The following is a 17,332-nucleotide window of genomic DNA, read 5'->3' on the forward strand; positions in this document are numbered from 1 at the left end:
GAACTAGTTGCAATGACAGGGCAAAGGAAACCAATCATGGGGAAAGATGTGCGTGTGGAAATGGAGAGGCATGGAGACCAAACTATTAACATACTTTATGTTGGGACAATGATTAAAATACATCACAAACTGCCATCACATTGTAAATAATAGACTGGTACTTGTTTCATCTATTCACTATTGGAACATGCATGTTTCTCATGCAGCAATTCCTTATGGACTATCCATTATGATGTTTATAACAATAGACCTAACACATTTGCAGTCCGTACCAAGCAGGTTATTCATCAATGAATTAGTTAAAGAACAGCATAGATGGATCTTGCCTTTGTCAGCCAACCGGATGAGGGCAGTCTAGCCTAGTGGTTGGAGGAGGCATCAGTTCTAGTGGTCAGAGCAGGTGTCAGGAAGAGTCAAGCTGGAGTCAGTAGTCAGAAGCTGGAGCTAAGAGTCAAATCAGGGGGCAGGAATTGGACACCAGATCCAAAGGGTCAAGCCAGAATCAGAAGGCAAAGTCACAAGTCAAGCCAGATGTTGGGAACTGGAGCAAGCAGGGTAGCAGGCAAGGAGGAGTTCAAGGCTGGGTGCAAGGCAGAAGCAGGCACAGTACTGAGTAATAAGCACTGAGCAGCCAGCAAGCTGCTGCTGCTGCTGGCTTAAGAGCGGGACTGCTGGCCCCTCCAGCCAGTCAGGTGGTCTGGCCAATCAGGCAGCCTGCTGCAGGCCAACTGTATTGATGGGCTGCCTGGAGATTAGCTCTGCTGCAGGCCTGCCAGTCTTCAATCTTAAAAGTGGACAAGATGGAGCTTTTGGGTGGGAAGAAGAGAGAGAATTTTCCCCAATCAATAGACTGAAATACAATGATGGAAGAAGTAGATGTCAGTTTGCCCATGTTTATGCAATCTCTGCATGTACAGTAGTGCACTATGTTTTTCCCCTGGCCAATGTGAAATGACATGCAATTTATATCTTCTATCATGTCAAGTCACACTAACCAGAAGCCAGGAAGAAGAGCATCATGGCAAGAAAATGATTGTGTTATCTTGCAAAGACCGCAAAATGATACTGCAACTGCTACATTTCATGTGGGAAAAGTATGTCTCATATTTTGTTATACAGTACATGGCATGCTAATACATATTTCATTCATTTAAAGTATATGTAGGGTAGTAATATGTAGCATTTGCTAACATATCATAAATGGAGTGGCTGGGCAAAGATACTGGAGGTGGGATGAGGGGAACACTGAGACTGGACATGGAGCTTGGGGAGGGAAATTGGGACTGGGAATAAATGTGCACAAGAAACAAAGTTGAAGGGGGAAAGTGGAGGCCAACTTGGGGGAGAGAGTCTGATTGGATGAGGAGCTGGGAGTGGGGAAACTGGCTGGCTGGGCAAGAAGACTAGGGAGTAGGGGAGGAGACTGGATGGGGAATTTAGACGGGTGAGGCTGGCAAAGGAGATTGGTACTGGGGTAAAAAGCCTGAGGAGTGGAGACTGGGACTGAGTAAATAAGAAGAATGGGAGTGGGAGGATGAGCCAGGGTTAGGGAAGGGACAGGACTGGGGAACAAAAAAAGATAAGTTGGACGGAATGGGATAGAAAGGATCACACCTCGGGAGAATGGGCAGAAGAGTCTATGCCCATTAGAGTACACTCCCCTCCAGAGCTTGAGTGGAACCCAAAATTCCCAAGTCTCATCATTTATCTTTTGTCACCAAATGTCTGTGAAATCTCCTGGCAAAGGGTTCCTTCTCCATACAGCTCTCTGTTATTCCATTAGCTCAAGTGATAGAGGTCTGTGTTGGGGTCCAAGTGACAGAGATCTGACCTCTGGTGTGTGTCAATATGATACCACTTGATGGGATTTCTGTTTTGTTTTGTTTTTTAAAAACCTAGGATATTATATTTTTTAAAATGTTAAAAGAACATTAAAGTTTCAAAGTCACACACTCAAAAGTTAGGGAATGCCAGAATTAAGGTTGTCTTTGCAAAAGGATCTACTAATTTTGGGTGTCCAATTTGAGCAGGGGTGAAAGTAATTTACAGGATTTACCGGTACTGCCAGAGTCCTGAGGGGGCATGGCCTCATCTGGAAAAGGCGTGACCTCAACCAGAAGAGGTGAGGCCTCTCAAGATTTAAAGGCCTTGGGGCACAGGCTGTGGCTGGGAGCCCCAGGGCCTTTAAATCAACCCGGGGCTCCCAGCTGCAGAGGTGGCTGGGAGCCCCCGGGGCTCACAAGCAAATTAAAGGGCCTGAGGCTCCGGCTGCCGTGGCGCTCCGGGCCCTTTAAATCCCCACTGCAGCTCCAGCTGGGATTTAAAGGGCTCTGGGCTCCCCACAGCTGTGAATGTCCCACATTTGTGCAAATCAGGCTCCAGGATCTCAAGTCAGAAAATGAGGAACACACAAATAGTAACTGCCTGTCACAAATTTGGCTTAAGTGACTTGCCTAGCATCATATAAGAACTCTGTGGCAGAGGCAGGGATAGAATCCAATTCTCTAGGGCAGCATTTAACTGCCTTAACCATCAAACACTAGGGTTTCTCTTCTTGCAGTCCACTGCCTCATTCACTACACATTTTCCCACTTCTACAACAGCCTTTTTCCAGTTTAATTTTTCTAATGCATTTTGCTTTTCTTTTGGATGACTGGAAATGGTGGTGTAGACTATTGAGCTGGGGAAGTTTGCTGTTGAGTGCCAATGGGAGCTTTATAAGAGAGGTGGGTTTCAGCTCCTAGAGTTTCCTATGAATTCTTCTAATGGGGTGGAATGTGTTGTTCTCCTCGTTCCACTCCTTCTCCTGAGCATTAAGCATTCTTCATCCTTAACCTGTGGATCCAGTGAGATCCACACATGCCTTTTCATACTGGGGTCCTTGAAAAGTATGACTCATGCAGAATCTGTATTTCTAGTGTCTTTCACAACTGCAGCTGCCCATAGAACCCTCCTAAATGTTGGAAAAGGAGGAAGTGCAAGTTAATAGAGCCCAAAGAGCATTAAATTTAGCTGGTTTCTGCAGTGAGCCTGGGATGGGATAATCCAGAAGGGTTTTCCCTGGATTAGGAAGGGCGGAACATGCACCAGAAGCAGAACTCGCCCTTTATGCAGACTTAGGCTTCCTTCTATGGACAAATGCAGAGTGGTTTCTAGGACCCTAAATCAGGACTTCAGGATGTATCCTATAGAAACTATGTAAAGGGCTTTATGTTTAATACAAAGTTGAAAGTCAGCTATCTAGATATAGCCATTGGTTACAAATCTATTTTATATAATGCCACATACTTATAGTTTATGAAACATATTCTATATTGTACATATAGGATCTGACAGTAAATTCTTGATAAATATTAAATATGGTTTGTGAAATAAGAAGCAAAAATTAGGAATAAATAGCTCATTCTCTGCTAGAAGAAAGGTGACTATTAAGATGTTCAGGGATCATATTAGAACTCATGCTGTTTAGTAAATTTATTAATTATTAATATACTGAAAGAGATAGCAAAATAGCACAGTGGGAAAAATTACAGATGGCACAAGTATTAAGATTGTTCATGAGTAAGGAGGATTGTAAAGAACTCCATAAAGATTTAACAAAACTAGGCAACACAGTGGCTCTTGAAATTCAGCAGTGACAAATACAAGGTAATGTACACCAGAAGGAGCATTTTAAACTACTTGTTCACACTGATGGGTTTTGAATTAGCCATAACCTCTGAGGAGATAGATCTAGTGAACAACTTAGTAAAGATGTCTGTTGAATGCACAGTGGTGGTCATAAAAATGCAGAAGAACTCTGTCTAGATCACATTGCTGCCATGCCTATTGGGCCACAAAGACTCTCCAAGCCCAATAAACTAGGTTATCATAGCTCTTGCTAACTAAACTCAGATGGTACGTCTCTTTCAGAAGTTTCCAAATAATGCCTAAGTATACCCCTTTCCTGTGGCCAGAGTCATAATGTGTCAAGTCTAATTGCAATCAAATTCATAGAACTGATATTCACTGGTTTACTGCTTAGTGCGTCCTATAACAACCTACGACGGGGGACGGATTTTCCAACCTGATCACAAGACACCCAAAAAAATAACTTTTGTAGGTCTCATGTGGCTCTGTCACAGAGTGAACTGGCCCTTTAAGAGACTGGGGGGGTCATCCTCACCTATGACAGGCCCAAAGTCTACATATGTCCTTAGTGGAGCCGTATTATGTATCTCAGTCAATGAGAAGGGAGGACCACTGAAGATTAATCCTCTGCTGTACCAACCAAAGGAGAGAAGAGTGAACCTGCTTGACTTAAGAACTAACCACAAGACCAAAGATTTAGGTTTCTCACCATCTCCATGGGAGCATGAGCTCTGCTAACTACACCTCTTTAGTGACCGAGAGTTGGCATGCTGCAAAGCTCATCTTATGCTCCTTTGGTTGGTGTGTGGGATTGTGAAATGTGGTCAGAGGTGGGGGATTTAGGCCTATTATTGTGAAGGGCTCTTGTATATGCAATTCAGTATTCATTTTGTGGATATATGCAGTATGCACTTTAATTCCATTAAAACTCCTATATTAAAAACACATTAAAGAATTGCCAGTATGAACGTAACAACTCTACTTGCTGTGTGGGCAGCTGCAGTTGGGGAAACCACAGGAAGAGTAGCTTCTATCTGAGCCATGTACAACCAATTTTCACTAGACTTCCAAAAGGCACATCTGTGACCTAGGGCCTTGCTCCCTGCCAAATGAGGGTCTAGTGTACTTTAACTTTCAACATGGTAAAGTTGCTTCAGAAAAAGACACACTGATGTTTAAATGGGAAAATGGAGCCTTTTTTTGTTTGCTCTTTTTTTATTGGTGCAAGCTTTGAGAAGCTTCTTCTCCCATACTCCCCAAACCAAGATTTAAAATTCAGCTCAAAAAGGCAAAAGATTGAAAAAAGGTTACAAACAACTGAAAATGTTCCCTCAGACTAGAAACACTTGTGCAACTTTAACTATAGGTGTTTCTACATGCTCTCCCTAATAGTATTATAAATCATCTAAAGCAAAGGATAGGTGCATAAAAGGCAAAAGGATGCATTCATTTCTGTGTTCCTAAAATAAGTTTTCAGCATGGGGTTTTGTATATAGGTTAGCTTCCTCTCCCAGTGGAATTTCAGTTACATTTAGTTATTTTAAAATATATCACCCATGAGAAAATAATGAACACGTTAGTTCAAAGCAAAACCAAATGTTTATATGTGTATATATAAAAGAAAATGTGAACAAAAGAAATACATAATTTCTGTGTCCAACTGAATCACTTCCAAAGTAAATCAAAAATCTCATTGAAATTGTTTTTAGTTATCATGATCTCACTGGGAAACTAAAGGATTTTCTTCAATAGTCTGTTATAACTCTGTCATTATACCATAGTGAGGTAATTTGCTAAAACAGCTGTCTCCAATGAGTAAACCTTTCCATCTGGCAGGACCCAAATAGACACAATCTCATGTCAGTTTTTCTTACCAAAACAAGGGGGAAAAAACCACATCTCTGTGTGAGGAGGTGTTCTTTGAACTGTACAAACAACTCAAATCTGTTTATTTTTTAATGCCCTCTCTCTCTCTCTCTTACATTCTTTCACACACACATTTGGCCTGGAATGCTGGAGTGTTGATATTGTGCCACCTTTCAGATGGATAACAAACGTAACTCGGAACATGTTTGTAATATAAACATTCCACCAAGAAACTAGACAGAATTAACAGTTATTGGAACTTGTTAGCTTTTGAGGAACAGCACTTGTGGATAGTTTGTTTTCATAGTATGATTTTATTTTTCTTGAAAAACTCTATTTTATGGTGTTAAGGAAATTACCATTGAGTCATAAGACCTAACAGATTGCTTCAATACTGGTGCATTCACAAAGCACTGACTCTTTAGACTGCACTTTTCACTGAAGGACAAACAAAGAAAAGAACTGTCATTACTTTTGCACTTCATTGAAAGCTGTATGAAGCTGTAATCTTCTTAAATTCAAGTGAACATGGCCTGGCTTTGAGTATATGAACTTGTGCTTTTTCTTACTTAGGTCATATGAGGTCTATTGTTTTTCAATGAACATTTAGGCTCAAAACAAAGCAGACAATTTGCTTAATATCATTTATTACAACCACAGACATTTTGGCTTTTCTGACTCTCGAGTGTATGTACAATAACTGAATTTCATAACAACAATTCATTGGTACTGTTAGAGAAAATATTTCAATGAACTATCTAGAAAGATAGGGTTCATACTGGGAAGGCATTTTAATTTACTAGCACGTCTTAGTGAAATGTTTTTCTAATCAAAGGTTAAATCATGGTTATTGAAATTAGAGATGGTCTGAAATACTGACTCTAAATATCCCTGTCCCATACCCCTGCCAAGTGCCTGATCCAGCTCCAATGAAATCTTCCATTCAATTCAGTGGAAGTTGGATCAAGCCTCAAATAGGGAAAGTTTGGATATAGATCTAAATCTGGATCCAAATATCACACCTGGTCCCTATTTCTATAATGAGTGGCACCAAAACTTCACATCTGGAAACCTCCAGAAAGTTCAGGTCCAACATTTGTATTTTTCTATTTGGGGCTACCTTTAATCAAAAATAACAACAACAAAACTTAGCCAATGAAAGTGTCTTTGCCAGTTCAGAATATTATCAATATGGTTAATATGTTATGGTACTTAATGATTGCTTGAATAGTGATTTTTACTTGCATAAAAAAGGCAAGAATATAACAAGCACCCTAGATGCCGTGGTGATAAAACCCCAGAGAGAACAACACACTAAAACCAGAGAACTGCAGTGTGAGAAACCTGGTGACAGGCTGCCATGCAGCCCATTCCTCAGGCTCTGACTCCACTCCAGCACCAACTGAATTCTGACACACTTTTTGAACTCTGCATCACAAAGTGTTTCAGATCTTAAAGGTACAGTAATTCAAAAAGTCACCATTGTTTCTACAATTATATACATCACTGTAGTATAGAAAAGTATCAGTGCTTTGGAGGTTATGATCCTAAAATAGCAACATATTTAATTTTTCTCCTTAATTACTGGGTGTAATGTAAATTTAATGTGCAACATACCAAGGTGTTCTCTCTCTCTCTCACTGGATAATAATGTTAAAGCATTAGTGAAGAAAATTTCTTTGTCAGTGGTCCCAGTCTTTCTCCCATTGAAGTTAATGGCTAAACTTCCTTTGACTTCAATAGAACCAATGTCAATAAGTACATGGTACAGAATAGTATCTAGCAGTTGTTACACAGGTAACAAACAAGCTTCTATCATTCAGTCTATTGGCTCATAAAATAAAACATGTCTTTCAAGAAACACCAACACAGCAAGAGAGGGTTGAAAAGCAAATACTAGGTTTACTGATTGTCATAAACAGATAAGGGTTAAGGTCTCTTCTACCTGTAAAGGGTTAACAAGCTCAGTAACCTGATGAACACCTGACCAGAGGACCAATCAAGGGACAGGATAATTTCAAATCTCTGTGGAGGGAAGGCTTTGTCTGTGTTCTTTGTTTGAGTTGTGTGCTCTCTTTGGATCTAAGAGAGGCCAGACATGTCTCCAAGTTCTCCTGGAGTATTTCCTACTATCCAGTATAGTGAGTATTAGAAAGGCGAGTTAGTCTTATAATTTGATTTCTACATTTGCAATTGTGTGTTTGCTGGAGAAATATCTTTTTCTGTTTGCTTTTACTTTGATTATTCTGAGAAAGGAGTGGTGGGGGGGAGCCTCTCCAGGTTTATAAGTTAGACCCTGTATTTTTGCATCCTGGTAATACAGAGATAGTGTACTTTTTTTTCTTTCTTTAATAAAATCTTTTCTTTTTCAGAACTTGATTGATTTCTTCCCTTGTTTGGATTTTCAGGGGAAGGGGAAGGGGAAAAAGTGAATCCCTCTTTGTTTGATTCAAGGAGTTTGAATCAAGGTATCTCTCCTAAGCACTAGGAGAGGGGAGGGGGAAAAGTGAATCCCTCTTTGTTTGATTCAAGGAATTTGAATCCAGGCATCTCTCCTAAGTACTAGGAGAGAGGAGGAGGGAAATGGATTATTTCCCTTTGTGTTGAAATTCAAAGTGTATGGATCTGTGTTCCCCAGGGGAAGTTTTTGGGGGAACAGGGAGTGTGTCAGACACTTAAAACTTGACTGGTGGCAGCGAGAACCAGATCTAAACTAGGATTTTAGTTTAGAGGAGTCCATGCAGGTCCCCATCTTGTGAACGCTAAAGTTCAAAGTGGGGAATAAACCTATGACACTGATGTTTATTGTGCAGAGATCTAACAGTGTTCACCTTTTTGTTCATTTTTCTCATTAAAGATACTCGTACCCAAACTGAAGCTACTGTATATTGCAATTGGATCATATGCTTGTACAAACTGTATCCACCTCTCTGGTTGGTAAACCACACTGGTAAGTGCTAAATTTGGATGACATATTTCTTCTTAGAGCTTTGTGTAAAAACCAATCTATAGGAATTAGATGTACCAATGCCTGGGAAAACCTACCTGGCACACACCCATCTTGGGAGTCCTGAGAGAGCTTAACTGGAGTCAGAGAAGGAGCTAAAAAAATGAATGAAAAAATAGGGTTGTAAAAAGAAATTTGAAAATAGGAAAGGACATACAAGAAGACAGTGAGCAAGGTCCTCAATTAGTATAGATTGGTGCAGCTCCAATTTACACCAGCTGGGGATCTGGCCCACAAAATGAGAAAAATAATAATGCTGCTGCTTAAATTTGTTGTAGACTTCTCAAGTAGATCTGTGCTCAAGCCTACACATACGTAAACCAGCTCGCATGCGGCAGCTTCCTTAAATATTTCAGCAGTAACAATCATATAAGTACTACACGCATGCCTGTATGTTGTCTATTTTATGCACATGGGACTGATTTTTATATTTGTTTCAGTAGCTAGCCTGCAGCATCTAGATTTTTGGGGAAACAAGTGTTATCATCATCCACAGATGTTGCAGACAGAGGGAAAGTAATCCACTAGCACTAATATATTTAAAATAAATAAATTAAATCACTGCTTTGAGACAGAAACATAGATTTCACTCTCCTGTTCCCAATTCTAAGTCATTATTAGGTCCCCTTGCCCTTTTCCCTAACTGAGCAGGATATTGTTTTAGTTGAAATTAGATAGGGGAGAAGTGATATTTTAAGGCCCTAGTCTTTCATGAGTAACATAATGCAATTTCTTAGGGTCTTATTATCTCTGCACTATATGTTATTCTTTTAACAATGATGGAGGTGAAAGGAGAAGTTATTCTGGTCTTGTTTAGTAGTATCAATTGTTCCTTCCAGGGCTTTGGAGCGGACCCCAGAGCTGGAGCACGGAGCAGCTCCAGAGCAGTGGAGCTGCAGGTTTTTGCCTGGAGCTGGAGCGGAGCCGGGGCACCGCTCCAAAGCCCTGCTTCCTTCATCTCCACAATTAAGGAGACCCTGCTGTTCCTCAGGAGATGTTATTTTATTGCACTGATTCCCTGTAATAGTAGGTGGGCCTAGCAGCAGAAACAAAGGAAATGATGGAAACAGCTGTCCAAGGGCACTTGGGTTAATGGTCTATAGAACCTATGAGAGAAGGGCAGTTGTCATAACCAGTACATTAATGGTCAGATTTTCAAAGGTTTGGATGTTCCATTCTCATTAACTTGAGTAGGAAATGGGCAGCCAGAGCCTTTATGTGGCTTTGGAAATCTCAGCCCTGTTTTGTTTAGGATTTGCCCTTTCCTTTGTGTTTGAATATTCCCTGACTTTGACTTCAACAGACCTGGGTAAAGTAAATGGATGCCTGGAAAATTAGGAGGTCTCATTCGAGTTTCCAGGTGAATCTTTATCTCAAAATATTTATTTTCTGAGGAATGCTAAGTTTATTTTTAGTGTTGTTTTACTGGTTATTCATACCTATGATAGACAGCTCTAGAGGAAATCTAAATGAATTATAGGAAATGTGTGAGAAAACTGTACAATCTTCCCTCCCTCAACCCATGCTTCTCTCAGTGACCTGAGGTAACAATGGACGATCAGCCCTAACTTTGAATTTTCTCACTTTTGTTTATTTAATCAGAAATGGGTTCATGTCACCACCTTTGCATCCAGATTTCAAACACCCCAAAATTCAAGGGAGATCACATCTGGGAATTTCATTTGGTCCATTATAAAGAGGGAGGTTCCCATTTGCAAAATTCAGACTTGGATCTAGGTTTAGATGCACCCAGTGTTTGTAGTGTCTGAATATTGCCTTTGGCTCAGACTCATTTCTATTGTAACATACATACTTGGGGGGACCAATTCTGCACTGCCTTGCACGTTGTGTAGTCATTTATAGCTATACAAAATGGGTACAAGGTGCTGTCATTCTTATCTGCAAATGATTGCCCAAGGTGCCAAGGCAGTGAAGAATAAGGCCCACAATGTATATACTCATATAATAACAGAAGTGTTAGGCAGCCTTAATACAGGTATTGCTACTGCACCACCAATAATATTTATACACAGTGGGCCACATTCAACTTATGGAACACAGGCTCATGGTTCTACCAATGGAAAATCTTCCTGGAGTGACGGTGTAACAGCTTCATGGGTGGATTCAGAACTGGCCAGCACAGCCCTCAGTGAGTGGGGCAACCAGAGAGAAGGCAGGACAGAGCAAAGACACCTAGGAGATTAATTGATTCAGTGCATCACCCAGGAAGCCTCTGCTGGTGGGGCTGAGTCCCAAGAAGAGAATAAAGCTATCCTCCTCTTCTTCTAGGGAAGGGAGAGCTGCCCCCAGCAGGTACAGCAGCCTTTGAGAGCACAAGGGTTGCCAGTTCCATCCCACTGGACCCAGAGGGTTGGATCCAGCCCAGTGCAGTTAATATACACTTGTGAAAATATATCATTTTTTCTTCTGCATAAAGATCAACTGGAAAATTTAGAGGTCAATAGTGAATGCATGGTAATTTAATAATGATTAATAGCTCTTTCAGCTATAACTTCAAGATCTGAAAACTGCTTGTCACAGGGGAAAATTGTATTACCTATTAATATATTATTAAATAGTAGAATAACATATAAAGCTTGCCCTGCTATCTGATGCTACTAATGCTCACTTTCCCTTTACTCATCTACAACATTCATTTTCTCAAGAATAACACCTCTTAATTATAAGAGCTTTAATAAAGCAACTCTTTTGGCTTCAGTTGTCTTGGAGTAATCAAACTCTCAGGGGTAGAGAGGTGTTTTGCTTGTGCTTCATAATTGCCTAGGATTTTGATTATTTCATGATAAAACTGCACCTCCTGCTAAGTCAGATTGCTTAATTAATGCACTCTTTCAAATATCAAACACCAGCCAATGAGAAACCAGACAGTAGCCAAATATTAGGTTTAAAATGCCAGTATCAGTTAATGTGTGGAAAAGTGGTACTTTTCTAGTGTTGCAATAAAATGGTTTTGCTCTGTATCAGTCTGAAGACAGCTGATCTTCCAGCCTTTCTTTCCCCTTGCTAGGAGTTTCTAATAATTGAGTGCTGAAGAGAACTGAAGAATATTTTTAATTGTTTAAAATTGTATTTAATGCCTATGAGAAGTGGTGGCATGACAGCATTTTGGACTGAAATCTTCTGTCCATCCAACGGCTACAGAACAGGAAGTTGCAATGCAAGTTCCACCCTCACCCTCCATTCTAATCCGTGGGTTGACAGATAGGGATGAGAGAGTATCACAGTTCAATTTCTGTGGCAAATCAATCCTTAGTGTCTCTGCTGAGGCTGCCAACAAGGATATCGCTTGTGGTAGTATTTTCTGGTGATATCTACTGATACCTACAACATGTTTCATGCTACTGACCTGCACTAGAGCTGAACTGGTGACCTAGAAATTAAAAGCTCCACAGCCCATTACCAATCACTGAGCCATTCAGTCCATTGAAAAAGCTTGTCTTCAGATCCCCTTTTAAAACATGCCAGAATTTTAGTTGATTGCCTCTCATTTCCCAAAGGATTAATTTGGAAAAGAGTTTTGCCCCTGGGGGTTCTAAGCTGCCTGTGCGTCTTTTGAAATTCAGCTCTTTCTTTTCCTGTTATCCTCTGCACTGTTCTCTAATAGACTCCAACATAGAACATGTGCTGGAAAGACAAAACCAATATTGCAGTAAGTAAATCTCTGTGATGCCCTGTATTGATACAATAGCTATGAATTTGTAGCTTTCAATCCTTTAAAAATGAAACATTTTGACCTGCTGCGGAATTGGTTCAATGCATTGCCAAACAAACTTCAATTTATAAGTATTATGTTGCTAAAGCACTGATACCGTCAGTGATTGCAGTGCTCGTTGGAAAAGAAATACCCTACATCAAGCACATTTTGAAAATAATGTTTCCACCTAAAAGCTTCTCTCCTGCAGAAAATGGATTGTGCAATATCTTATCGGGCGGAAAAGAGTGTGCGAGGAAAAAAAAGGGAGAAATAAAAATAATAAAACCCACCCCTGTGTAGAACATTAGAAACAAGGCACTAACAAAGACTTCCCATTCCACATAGAATTAGTGCTGGCAGAAGCAGCTCACAGCACTGTGGGTGTACTCAGCTGTGCAGAGCTGATTATAGAAGATGAAAGAGCCTGGCAATTTATTTCATCTCACACTGAAGCACTGCTGACAACTGAGAGTGAGGACAGAAGGATTCATTTGTTCAACTTCTGTTTTAAAAAGCAGGCTTCAAATGATACCACTGAGACCGTAGGGGAGGGGAAAATGCTGTGGTGTAATAATGTGTCTATTTTTTATTTCTCTGGCTGCAGCATTTATATTTTTAGCTGGGTTTTTGGGACAGGACAGCAGGCTATTAATGTTTGGAAATATGCAAGATCAGGTTGCTAGTCAGAAATATAGACTACATTAATTGAAAATGAAGTGTGCAAATTTGTGTGTGTGTGTACACATGCTCTTTGCTGCCTGACAAGCTATTGTTCAACCTATTTTCTGCAGAAGAGAAGCTTTTAGGTAACATTATACACACACATACACCCTTTTGTTCTGTTACACCCCTGCTGTCTCAAAGACCTGTATAGCCTCTTTCAATGTTTAAATGTGGATGTTTGGCCATAGTATTAACATTTATTCAATGAATATTATAATATTTAGTACTTGCCAATTTGATTACATGTATTTGACTCTTAATCCCTTTTTTTTCCATTTGTTAAAATCTCATGGTTAATTTGCAGAGTCCCCATGAGTCCTGAGTAAGGGGTATTATGGTGTTGAACTGCCCCAGGAATAGATCACGGTTGAAATTGTGACTCAGGGGTATAATTTAGGCCCTGCTTCTCCCTTGTTCAGGGGGGAGAAAGGCTTAATTGCTTCTCATCTCCAGCACAGTTGTGCTGGCCAGTGAGTTAGGTAGCACCCAGGTTCTGCCCATCTATGTAGAAGAAGTAATGGTTCTGTGCTGGTAGCTGCTTTCTCCCCTGTGTGTAGATCAGCAGGTAGCCCATACAGGGGAATAAGAGATTACTTTACATGTCCTTACTCCCTTGTTCAAGTGCATGTGATTGCTCACAGTAGAGCCCTTAAATGTTGTTTTTCTTTTCTTCTGCTCTTTTTATATATATATACACACACACACACACACACACATTTCCAAGTACTGTATGTTTTATGTATGAAATGTTTTGTTTGATATGTGTATTTTATTTTTTTAAGGATTTATTTTTTATTTTCTAATTATGATTAACCAGGCTTCTTGTTTCAATGTGGTGCTGCAAATGTAATTTACAGACCACACCAGTCTTACATTGTAAAAATCAGAGAAAGAGTCAATGAAATATATTATTTGGCATTGAAATCATGGTTAAGGTCTGATCTCACCTTTCTTGCACTCACCAAACATCAGCTGTCATCCGTGGGAATTTGGGATCTGTAAGGAATGTAGGATTGGGCCCTCAGACATGTTAGAATCCTAGAATTAAATGCACAAGATGATTTTTCCTGTGAATTTGCCACTTTTAGACATTTGGTTTTAGGTTTATAATATGTTTTAAGTCCTGACCCTGCATTTTTGTGCAGACCCCAAATTCCCACTACTGTTTGGTGCTTGCAAGGAATGCAGGATGAAGGCCCATAAGGATGTTACAATCCTAGAACCAATCATATACATTGACAATTACATAGGAAAACCATCTTAGCTGTGATTCTGAGAAGGGACTACAACACTTACAGTAAGAAACCAATCATGCTTCATCCTAGCATGGATACAAGTTTGGCTGTATAATTTATTCTGTCCTTTGGCACTCCTGGTAAATCCTCACTTGTGCCAGAAATATTCTTTAGAAAGCCAGGTAATCTCTCTTCCTGTTGTATGCATTCTGTAATAATGAGGATAAAACAGCTTTTAGGAAACCAGAGATCCAGAATACCATTATTATTGTTGTTCATTATATTTCCAGGAGGGCCCACAATATACTGAGTGCTGTACTAACACAAAATAAGGTTGAGTCACTGCTTAAAGGAATTTACTTTTTGTTTAAAACATATTCCCTTTCTGTTTAAAATACAAAAAAACTCACACCCTTAATCTAATGTTTTTTCTTAAAGTCAATTGCAACTGCTGTTATACATCATCCTAATATAAAACTCATCACACGAGTATGTTTAAAACTGTATGTTGCTGTGCTGCAATGTGATATTTTGGCCACATGCAATGTGCAAGAGCTACTCATTCCAGAAGAGTGCCTTCTTAATTACTTTCACATTGCAGATTTGCCCTCTTATAGGAACTTTTTTCAAAGATTTATTATACCAGATACGTCTATCTTGCAGTGAAAACAGATCACAGTTGTAACGTCTTCCTATATATCAGAATATACAGTCACTTAGTGGTAACGTTTTCAGGAATACAAGTATTAGAGCGTAGCATCAGGGGATGATACTTTTCAGTAGTGTTGTCTACTAGGAAGAGAAAATATGGTGATAGTATTTGTCACAGTGTGTTGCCAGGTAAACAGCCATTAGTCACTCAGCACTTTTAAATACAAAAATGAATTAAATGTAAACACCCACATAATCCAACTGCTACTTTTATGGTCCTTCTCCACTGTACACTGGTACATTAGAACAGTTTCACAGGGAAATATGATTAGGAATTTGGTTGCTGATTAATAAGTGAATAGTTCTGATGTGCAAAGATGGAGATATTACCCCAAATTGATAGTTTTCAAACTACAGCTTGGGTAATGCTGAAGGCCGTAGTATGATCAGGGCAAACTGAACTCCAGGTTAGCAGACCTGCTTCCCAACTTGTATCTCTTCCCATTTACTATTACTATTGCCAGGGTATGTCAACCCAGAACTTCATATCTTACTCTGCCACAACTATCTCATGCATACCCACAATAAAAAACAAACAAACTTATTTTGCTATTCTCTGCCTGCTCTGATGATACTGCTTCTGCCCTCGTTAACCTGATCATCCTACAGTATTATGAGTGGGGTGAAACTTTGTTAGGGGTTGAGTTAAAATATTGCTGAGATTGATGGGTGTGAACTCACCTTTCAATTAACATAACTGTGTAAGGATAAATTAAGCACAAGCTCCTGCCTAAGACAAACAGTTTGTGTGAACCTGCGCAGGAGTTTTGGACTGAGTAGGCAAGCTCCTTTGCTAAACATTGTTTGTGTATTATGTGTGTGTGTGTACATGCATTAATGTGAAAGCAGAACACACAGAAACTGAGATCAGACAGAACACAGAGAGAGGCAAAGGCAAAAAGCAAGAAAGGCAAGCAGTAGCTGATGAGCACAGTGTGACCCTGGAAAAATCTGTTCACTAACGTGGCTCAGACTATAAAGTAAGAAACTGCTCCTTTTGTTCTTGATTCTTCCTGCATTTGGAGAAGCAGGACTCATAAATAAACAAGATTTGCATCAGAGAAATACCTGACTCCATCAATTTCTACTTCCAGCTTGATAATAGGCCGTCTGAGTGTACAAATATATGGGCTCAGAAGTTCAGCTGTTGTAACTCAGCACTGCTCAGTTGAAGTCAATGGAGTTATGCCTGTTTATACCAGCTGAGGATCTTGTACATACATCTGGATACAGTTTTCAGTATATTTGTCCATCCCTACTGTATTCATAATGAACAACTACCTCAACATCATAATGTCCATAGAAGGGAGAATTTAAAACGTGAATTTTGTCTAAGTTAACCATTTTCTGGTCTAAACCAATTTGAAAAGAAAAAGACTTAGAAATGAAGGATTTCTGATATATAATATAGAATAATAAGAGTACAGATTGTCATGCCGCATGGCATGACAACTCCAACTGAAGACAGTGTTCATTTAATTGACTTAGGGCTGGTCTTCATTACAGAGCTAAATTGGCAGTGGCATCGATTTAGCAGGTCTAGTGAAGACATACTCAATTGATGGGAGAGCAGTCTCCCATCAATTTCTATACTCCACTTCACTGAGAGGCAGAAGCAATGTTGGCAGGATAGAGTCTCCTGTCGACATATCGTAATGTAGACCCCATGGTAAGTAGATCTAAGCTGCGTCAACTTGAATTACACTACTAACGTAACTCAAATTACGTAGCTTAAATCATCCAGCAGCTGTAGTGTAGACAAGCCCTTATTTTCTTTGTATACAGGTGTATCTAGTATCTTGTGTATCAGGTGTATCTTGACACTGGAGGATATGACTGGTTTGCTACCTTATGTCTTGTTAGCACCATAATGTAAGGTGTATATTATTATAGAAAAATGGCAAGGTGATAAGCTGTCATTTTAGCTAAGAAGTTATCCAATTGTTAATGAATATTATTTCATAAAGAAATGTGCTGATGACAGCTTATTTCCGAGGGAACTGTTGATGCATAACCACTTTGCCAGGCAATATTATATCAGTAATGATTGTGTCTGAAGAACTGCACTAGATACTAGGAAAATTATTTCTCTGACAAATCCTTTTGGAAATGAGGAAATACATGCCAGCTATTTTTTTAAAAACTGGACAACTAAATATATTTAATAGGATGCATTAATTCAGCAGCCATCAAATCTGGCACTTCACTTTTAAAGTTCAGATCAAGACTATAAAGTTGGTGGGGGTGGTCCAGCTCCTAATAGAAAGGTGTTCACTTTCCAAAATAAAAGCATTGCAGTTGATACTAATAAATATCCATAGTGTCTGCCTCATCAGAAAGACATAGAACTGACTGGGCATTAAGACACTTTCACTCCAGAAGTGATCTTCTTGGGATAGGGTTAAAGCATGTTGGGAATCTAAATTACAGGGATGAGCAACTTAA

At 39.6% G+C, this 17,332-nt stretch overlaps 1 long non-coding RNA gene across 1 annotated transcript in view; it reads left to right on the forward strand.

Annotated features, from left to right (window-relative positions):
• The window catches only part of LOC120408253, a 118,564-nt gene that overhangs the window by 65,270 nt on the left and 35,962 nt on the right, over positions 1-17,332 (forward strand). The window contains exon 3 of the long non-coding RNA XR_005600568.1: positions 8,354-8,446. This is a non-coding gene — a long non-coding RNA (uncharacterized LOC120408253). The remainder of the gene's footprint in view (positions 1-8,353; positions 8,447-17,332) is intronic.

Source organism: Mauremys reevesii, linkage group 6 (assembly GCF_016161935.1).
Source record: "Mauremys reevesii isolate NIE-2019 linkage group 6, ASM1616193v1, whole genome shotgun sequence".
NCBI classification, from domain to species: Eukaryota; Metazoa; Chordata; order Testudines; family Geoemydidae; genus Mauremys; species Mauremys reevesii.